The sequence below is a fragment of the Neophocaena asiaeorientalis genome, unplaced genomic scaffold, assembly GCF_003031525.2.
Source record: "Neophocaena asiaeorientalis asiaeorientalis breed wild unplaced genomic scaffold, Neophocaena_asiaeorientalis_V1.1 scaffold364, whole genome shotgun sequence".
Classification (NCBI taxonomy): Eukaryota; Metazoa; Chordata; class Mammalia; order Artiodactyla; family Phocoenidae; genus Neophocaena; species Neophocaena asiaeorientalis.
Genome location: NW_020172457.1, coordinates 1,669,137 through 1,677,767, shown reverse-complemented (window position 1 = coordinate 1,677,767; position 8,631 = coordinate 1,669,137).

Genomic DNA, 8,631 nt, shown 5'->3' with positions numbered 1-8,631 from the left:
ATATAGCACACATTAAACTAAAGCCCTTCAGGGTCCTCAATAATTTTTAAGCATATAAAGGGGTCCTGAAACCAAAAAGTTTGAGAACTACAGCCACAAAGTTCTACTACTGTTCCCCATTCAATGAGGAATCATTTCCAGCGTCCCACACGGTTGGCCACCCAACCCAAGAAAAGATGACGAGTTCAGAGGTTTGGGAGGTAGCTTGCCAGTTTGTCGGACAATCATAACGTCATAATGTCTCTATTTTGTGCCCCATTGAACTCCTGGAAATATCTTCTTTTCGGTCTTAGTGCTTGCGGTCATAAAATTTTCATATTGTATGATAGTTCTTCAATTTCTGAAGACAGTGTCATCTCTTGGCCAGTTTATTCTCCAAGCGTATTATTCCTATTTCTTTAGTGTATTCTCTGTCTGACATGATTTCTAACCTTCTCATCAGCACACTTCAGTTTTTTATGGTCTCCAAGAATTAGTTCCCTCCATCTCTCCTATCCTGTGTTTGTGCAATAGAGTCTTTAAACCCTAACCCTGATTCAAACATCATTGTGCTGCGTTTGGTCCCAAGTTTTAGCATAGCACAATTTTTATCTTCCCTTAGATGAAAAATGGCAAAACTTTATTCCATTATTAATCTTCTTCCATTCTTGGAATAAGGAATTGGAATATGAAATTTTAAAGCAAGTAAACCAGCAAAAAACTGATGTTGTATTAGAAATAGAAAAGTTAAATAATATTGATAATTATGACCTACCTATTCAGTGGCTGTGGAAAGGGTAAAAACTGGAGTGGGGAGCAGTTTCACATCTTTTTAGGATTACCCGAAATAATCTTATCTTTTAGGCAAATTGCCTGAAATGACTGTACCAGGAAAAAGTGCGTTACTGGCTTTTATCTCCAAAGGGAATGTTAAACAAATCATCTTACTTCACCCTCCTTCCTAGATCTAATTTTAAGCACTGAATGTACTGTGTATTTATAGTTATCTTGACCCCCAGATGAATTTGTCTAACAGGAATTATTAAATTAACCTTTGAATCTCATTGGCTTTGTTGTGGGGCAAGTGAAAGTTATTTGGCACTCACCTGTCAAAGGCAAAGTGTACAAACTCTTCAGAGTGTCTCGCAAGGGCCAGGTAGGAGAGCATAACCCTGTCTGTTCCATTCAGGTGACTTTAATAACTCAACTTAATAACTCAAGCTTTTAAGTTGAAAATCCAAAATCAATATCTATAGTATCAACTTAAAGAAAAATGCACAACATGAGAGTTGTGAATTTAAGTTTTATTCAGGGACTTACTGAGGACTATAGCCCAGGAGACAGCTTCTAGTAGCTCCGAGGGAACTGCTCCAAAGAGGTAGGGGAGAAGTCAGTTTATATATGAATTTTTTTCACTAGGAAATACATGCAGTCAAGTATATATCTTGGTAAAAGATCACAAAGAACATATATCTCAAGTTAAGGATTTTAGTGCTTTTCTATGTATAGGAAGATGCAAGAATCTGGGGTCATTGAGATTCTTCCTGAGATACAACCAACTAAGGGCCTGTTTATCCAAAGCACAGAGGCCCTCATCCAGTGCTTCTTCCTCTCAGGGTGCACTGTCTGGCAATTGCAGTGGGTTACAATTTAACCCTTGTAGAACTGGTGGGTTAAAGCTGGCGTGTTTTAACTGGTGGGTTAAAACAACACTCTTCGGTGTGTTTTTTTTTTGTTCACAATAGTAACATTCAATACAACTTTTAACAAAGCTAGCTAGTGTGCTATACTCTTCACATTTGGATAAATTGCTCTGAAGAATAATCTCAAATTAAAACTAACATTGGTAAATTTCAGTGAACGTGAAACCTTTTTTAACAGTTGCATTGAGGGCCTTCCCTGGTGGTCCAGTGGTTAAGAATCCACCTTCCAATTCAGGGGACATGGGTTCAATCTCTGATGGGGGAACTAAGATCTCACATGCCCCCAGGGCAACCAAGCCTGTGTGCCGAAACCAGAGAAGAGCCTGTGGCTGCAACGAAGACCCAATGCAGCCCAGAAAAATAGAAAAAAAAGTTGCATTGAGACTGTGTAGGTTAAAAATGTATACTTTAAATCCTAAAGCTACCACTAAAAAATAAAGCAAAGAGTTTTAACTAATAGTCTCATGAAAGAGATAGACTGAAATCATAAAAGATACTCAGTTCATCTAAAAGATACAGAAAAAGAAAAAAGAGAACAAAGAACAGTTGAGACAAATAGACAATAAATAGCAATGTAACGGATTTAAACCTAACTACCTCAATAATCACATTAAATGAAAATGGTCTAAACACTCCTATTAAAAGGCAAAGATCATCAGATTGGATAAAAAGCACAATACAACTATATACTGTTTATAAGAAGCATTTTAATTATAAGGAAGCAATTAGGTGAGAAGAAAAAGGGTGAGAATTATATTCCATGCTAACACTAATCAAAAGAAAGCTTGAGGGACTATATTAACATCAAACAAACTTACCTTCAGAGCAGATGATATTTCATGGATAAAGAAGGTTATTTCATAATGATAAAGAGGTCAATTAATCAGGAAGGTATAACAACATTGAACTTTTATGTACCCAATAATAGACCTTTAAAATATATGCAGCAAAAACTGATAGAACTGAAAAGAAAACAAATCTGCAACTATACGAGATTTCAACATTCCTTTTGTAATAATTGATAGAACAAGTAGTCAGAAAATCAGTAAGGATATATAAAACTTGAACAACACAATCAACTTGATCAAATAAAAATTTATAGAATACCCCACCCAACAACAGGAGAATATATATTCTTTTAAATGCATATGGAATATTTACCAAGATAAACAGTAATCTTGTCCATAAAACAGGTCTCAATAAATTTAGAAGTATTCAAGTCATACAAAGTATGTTCTATGACCGAACGAGAATTAAGCAGGTTCATGAAAAGATGCTTAACGTTGCTGATCATCAGGGAAATGCAAACAAAAACCACAGTGAGATATCACCTCACACCTGTCAGAATGGCTATCACCAAAAAGGACACAAATAATAAATGTTGGTGAGGATGTGGAGAAAAGGGAACTCTCCTACATTGTTGGTGGGAATGTAGCTACTGTGAAAATAAGTATAGAGGTTTCTCAAAAAAACTAAAAATAGTAACTACCATATGCCCCAGCAATTCTACTCCTGAGCATATATCCAAAAGAGACAAAAACACCAATTCGAAAAAATACATGTACCCCAATGTTCATAGCAGCAGTATTTACAATTGCCAAGGTATGGAAGCAACGTAAATGTCCTTCAACAGATGAATGGATAAAGAAGATATGGCATATATATATATATATATATATATATATATATATACACAATGGAATATTACTCAGCCATAAAAAGGAATGAAAATTTGTCATTTGCAGCAACATGGATGAACCTGGAGGGTATTATGCTAAGTGAAATAAGTCAGACAGAGAAAGACAAGTATCATATGGTATCACTTATATGTGGAATCTTAAAAATACAACAAACTAGTGAATAAAACAAAAAAGAAGCACACTCACAGATATAGAGAACAAACTAGTGGTTACCAGTGGGGCAAAGGGAGGGGGAGGGACAACATAGGTGTAGGGGGAAAAAGGGTTATTATGGGATTTTATGGAATCATGTATGTGAAACTTCTGAAAATTGTGAAGCACTACAGAATTTAAAGATTCTTTCATTCAATTAAAAAAATTTTTTTAATTAAAAAAAACCCTCACAACATAACCAGTCCCGCAAACCAATGCCTTGCTCTTTTTTCTTTTGAACTAAAGGGTGGAATTTAATCTTTTTCTTTTTTATATTTTTTTATACAGCAGGTTCTTATTAGTCATCAATTTTATATACATCAGTGTATACATGTCAATCCTAATCACCCCACTCATCACACTCCCACACCCCCTGCCGCTTTCCCCCCTTGGTGTCCATACGTTTGTTCTCTACATCTGTGTCTCATGTCATAGATTAGTTGACCATGGGTGTGTGAGTTTATCTCTGGGCTTTCTATGCTGTCCCATTGATCTATATTTCTGTTTTTGTGCCAGTACCATATTGTCTTGATTACTGAAGCTTTGTAGTAGAGTCTGAAGTCAGGGAGTCTGATTCCTCCAGCTCCATTTTTTTCCCTCAAGACTGCTTTGGCTATTAGGGGTGTTTTGTGTCTCCATACAAATTTTAAGATTTTTTTGTTTTAGTTCCATAAAAAATGCCACTGGTACTTTGATAGGGATTGCACTGTATCTGTAGATTGCTTTGGGTAGTATAGTCATTTTCACAATATTGATTCTTCCAATCCAAGAACATTTATTTACATGACACTGCAAGATATGAAATTCCACATAGAAATAAGAAACCCACTGAGAGGAGAAGCTTCATACAGTATGTACAGTTTGGAACTGTTCAAGTAGAGTTTCGTTGTAAAAAGTGCTACAATGACAAACCGCATTTAAAAAGAGTTCTTAGTAGAGAAACAGTGAGACAAACTTATACCAAACATAGTACACAACAACTTTTTTTGTGTGTGTGTGTGTGTGTGTGTGTGTGTGTGGTACGCGGGCCTCTCACTGTTGTGGCCTCTCCCATTGCGGAGCACAGGCTCCGGGCGCGCAGGCTCAGTGGTCATGGCTCACGGGCCTAGCCGCTCCGCGGCATGTGGGATCTTCCCGGACCGGGGCACGAACCCGCGTCCCCTGCATCGGCAGGCGGACTCTCAACCACTGTGCCACCAGGGAAGCCCCATAACAACAACTTTATGCCTCAGATGTGCAATCTAAAAGTTGAAGGTCCCAGCAGTGCCATCCTGAACTTGGAATGTAATACTCTCTTAGCAATAGCCCATGAAATACAACTTTCCTGATCCCCAGACAAAATAAGCAACCCCTACTCTCCTCTTCCTTCAACTCAACACAGAAAGGCATTTACTCTTAGAATTGTTAAAATTTGTCTAATAACCTTAGGGTTTGTTTAAGCTCTTGATTTGCCTTGGTAAACTATCATACATATTGTATGCCTGGCTGGGCTTTTGGAAGCATGCTCCCTGAATAATACAGTTTCTTTCTCCTTTTATTTTCACACCCAAATATTCTCTAAGAGTCACAGATTTGTTGTTCAGGTGTGCTTTTTCCTTCTTTAGTGCAGTGTTATCTTTCTATTAAGTGTGCTTTCTTACAAGAACACACATCCTTCATTTACCAAATTCCGATTCATTTGTATTAAACTACCTAGTTCTCATTCCTATGTTTACTCCATGCAATATTGTTTTGGGGGCATCTGAGGTCCTAAGTAGGGTGGCTAATTCATCTTGGTTTACCTGGGACTTTTCCGATTTTAAAACTGAAAGTCCTGGGACTTCCCTGGTGGTGCAGTGGTTAAGACCCTGCCTGCCAATGCAGGGGACACAGGTCCGATCCCTGGTCCGGGAAGATCCCACATGCCGTGGAGCAACTAAGCCCATGTGCCACAATTACTGAGCCTGCGCTCTAGAGCCTTCGAGCAGCAACTACTGAGCCCTCGAGCCACAACTACTGAGCCCACGTGCCACAACTACTGAAGCCCACGTGCCTAGAGCCTATGCTCCACAACAAGAGAAGCCACCACAATGAGAACCCCATGCACCGCAACGAGAGAAAGCCTGCACGCAGCAACAAAAATCCAATGCAGCCAAAGATAAATAAATAAATAAAATTTTAAAAAACAAAAAAACCTGAAAGTCCTGTGATCAGGAACTCTCCATGGTCCCAGGCAAACAGAGATAGTTTGGACACTTTAGTAAGAATTATTCCTGACAAGTGACCTTATCATATTTATTTAAGAAGTTTAAGCTCACCTCTCCTTTGCTGCCTCTTGTCATGTTTTTTTCATTGGATCCAATTTTACCGAGTTTCCTTCCTTTCCAAACTCTAAGCATCATAATCTATTAGAGTTGCAAGGAAACAGATATTGTCCGGTCAAACTCATTGATCTACAGGTGATCAAACTAAGCCTAGAGAGAAGTGAGCAGCTAAATTTACACCTCTGAAATCCTGTGGCAGTTATGCCTTACAACCATAGTATCTATAATAGTCATCGTGGCTAATACTTCTATGTCCTCAAGCCTTCCTGCTTGGTGGGGACAACTTGTCCTTTAAGATTAAACAAAAGCTTTCTCAGATTCAGATCCCATCTAATGACAAGTACCTGGCGTCTCTCCCAACGTCCCCAGGATTCTTGGTGTTCTCTGTTTTGCTGGGACCTCTAGGTCAGTCCCTGGCTCTGCTGATTTTCTGATGCTGGACATGTGCTCACCTTCTGTGTGGGGTGTTCTTTTCCACACAGTGTTGCTGTGGCTCCACTGCTTGGGACTTCAGCAGTTGTGGGCCTACTTTCCCTTCCAGTGTCCTTCCTTCCAAAGTCGTCATCATTGTGTTGACCAGGTCACTCTATGGCCATGCTCACCGAGGGTCCTCTTCCTGCCATCGCTAAAATCCTTATTGGGCTTTCCCTTCTAGTGTCTTTTTTTTTGGCCATGCCACGTGGCATGCCGGATTGGCATGCGGGATCTTAGTTCCCCAACCAGGGATCGAACCTGTGCCCCCTACATTGGGAGCGCAGAGTCTTAACTGCTGGACTGCCAGGGAAGTCCCCCTTTTAGTTTCTTAAAATGATTTTTCTTTAGCTCATCCTTCAGTGTCAGACAAGCACATCTCTTCTAAAACTTGGAGTTAGTTTTGTTGGTCCAGATGGAGGACAACTCGAGAGTACATTTCTCCCACCACAGTCATTCTTTTAATACATAATCAAGTCAGCGTCCCTAAGCCTTGACACCTCAACTTGCTTCTACCCCAGGAAAGTTCCCTGCCCACCCCATACACTGCCCCTCAAAAGTGAGGCCTGGTCTTTCCTTCTCTTTTTACACCTGATTATTGGTTCCAAAATGTCCCCTTATGGCTTTATCCAGCAAATGGATCATAACCCCATGCAGAGGCTCTTGAGTCCCCCTCAGCATTTACCTGGGTGCAGACCATGCTTTCTCAGGATCCCACTGCATTTAATGATCTCTAATAATATCTATAATAATTCCCAAGACCCAGCTTAGTTGCACCGATAACAATTTTCACGGTGTTACTATAAGAATAAAGCGATTTCTACCCCAAGCCCTAATCTAGTTTTGCTCATATAATTTATGTGGTTATATGCTGAAGAGAGATGCTAGAATTACAGAGACACCCTGCACTGATTATTTGCTTACTCTTCTGAGGGAGCAGGGATGAGCTGCTTCTTTATCCTACAGTAGACAAAGGACTGTTTTCATTTCTCGACTCTTTTCTGTTAACCTATATCAGTTTTTGGATAATAAGAAACTATGCTCAGGCCTCTCAGATTGGGCCTACCCTGACCCGAGGAGCAGACTCGGTGGGCTGCAGAGGGCTGCTGGGGAGGACACTTCCTCTTCCCTGTGCCCTTATCACTCAGAGCCGGCTTCGGCTCAAGCTTTGAACCTTTATTCTACACCTCAAACAATCCCCCATGAATAAAACACATCAATCTCTTTGGGGACAGTGTCTCCCTAGGCCAACTTGTCTTTCCCTGGGAGTTGGCCATCAGGCACTTCTGGGGGTGTCCTGAAGTTCCTATCAGAAAGGCCTGCTCAGCGTCTTGCATTCTGGCAATGAGAGCTTCAGTCTCTAGCCTGGCTGCAGGTAAATGCCCCTCCCAAGAGGGCTCTCACACCCAGCCAACACTGGGTAACACCAGTAACAAGGCAGAGTCATCCAGGAAAGGTCTGGTCCTAAGTCAGCTCCTAGCCACAGGTTACTCTGTCTCTCTCTGAAGAACTGATAGCTGGTCTGGGTGCATCTACTTGGAGGTAGGCGCTGGCAAGGGAAGCAGAGCTGCTCTTATACATGATGTGCTGTGCCTGCCTATGAACATGACTTTGAACGTGGTGTACTAGGTCTGACCCAGGAGATGAATGTGATAAAAGTCAGAGTGAGTAGGAGAGCCATGGAGATGTAGAACAGAAATTCAGACCCAGCCTGGGTCCATAAAGGTGCACAGATTTTACTAAAAAGCACAGGTTGTACCTACCTCAAGCGCTTCTGCGGTTGAAGAATGATCCGTTATGTGCCTTGCCAGCATCTCCCCGGTTTCCTTCTGTAAAGCCTTTAAAGATCATCTGGAAAGGTGTCCCCCGTCGCTTTCCCACTGTGCCCACCATGGATACTGTATCTATTCAGTTCTTAACTCGTTCATTTTCCCATCAGATAATGGTGACTGTCTTCACTGGAGTGAGCGCTGAGCTGAGAGTATGTAAATGCGCGTGGCTCCTGATCTTAGGAAGCTTCAGGCTAGTGGAAGAGGCTAAAGCTCATACACTTAGCAAGGTTCAGGTGGTCTGAGCAAAATGCTGAGAAAGCACAAAGGATTTAGTGATTGACTCCTGGCTGCTGCCCGGAGGGGTCAGGAAGGGCCTCACAGGGGAGGAGACATGGTGTCTACACCTAGCGGACGAGAGACCCTTGCCAGGTAGGGAAGGTGAAGACAGGTGTCACTGGGGATCTCACCAATGGTATAGGACTGTCACCACCACGGCCCAGGCAGTCTCTGA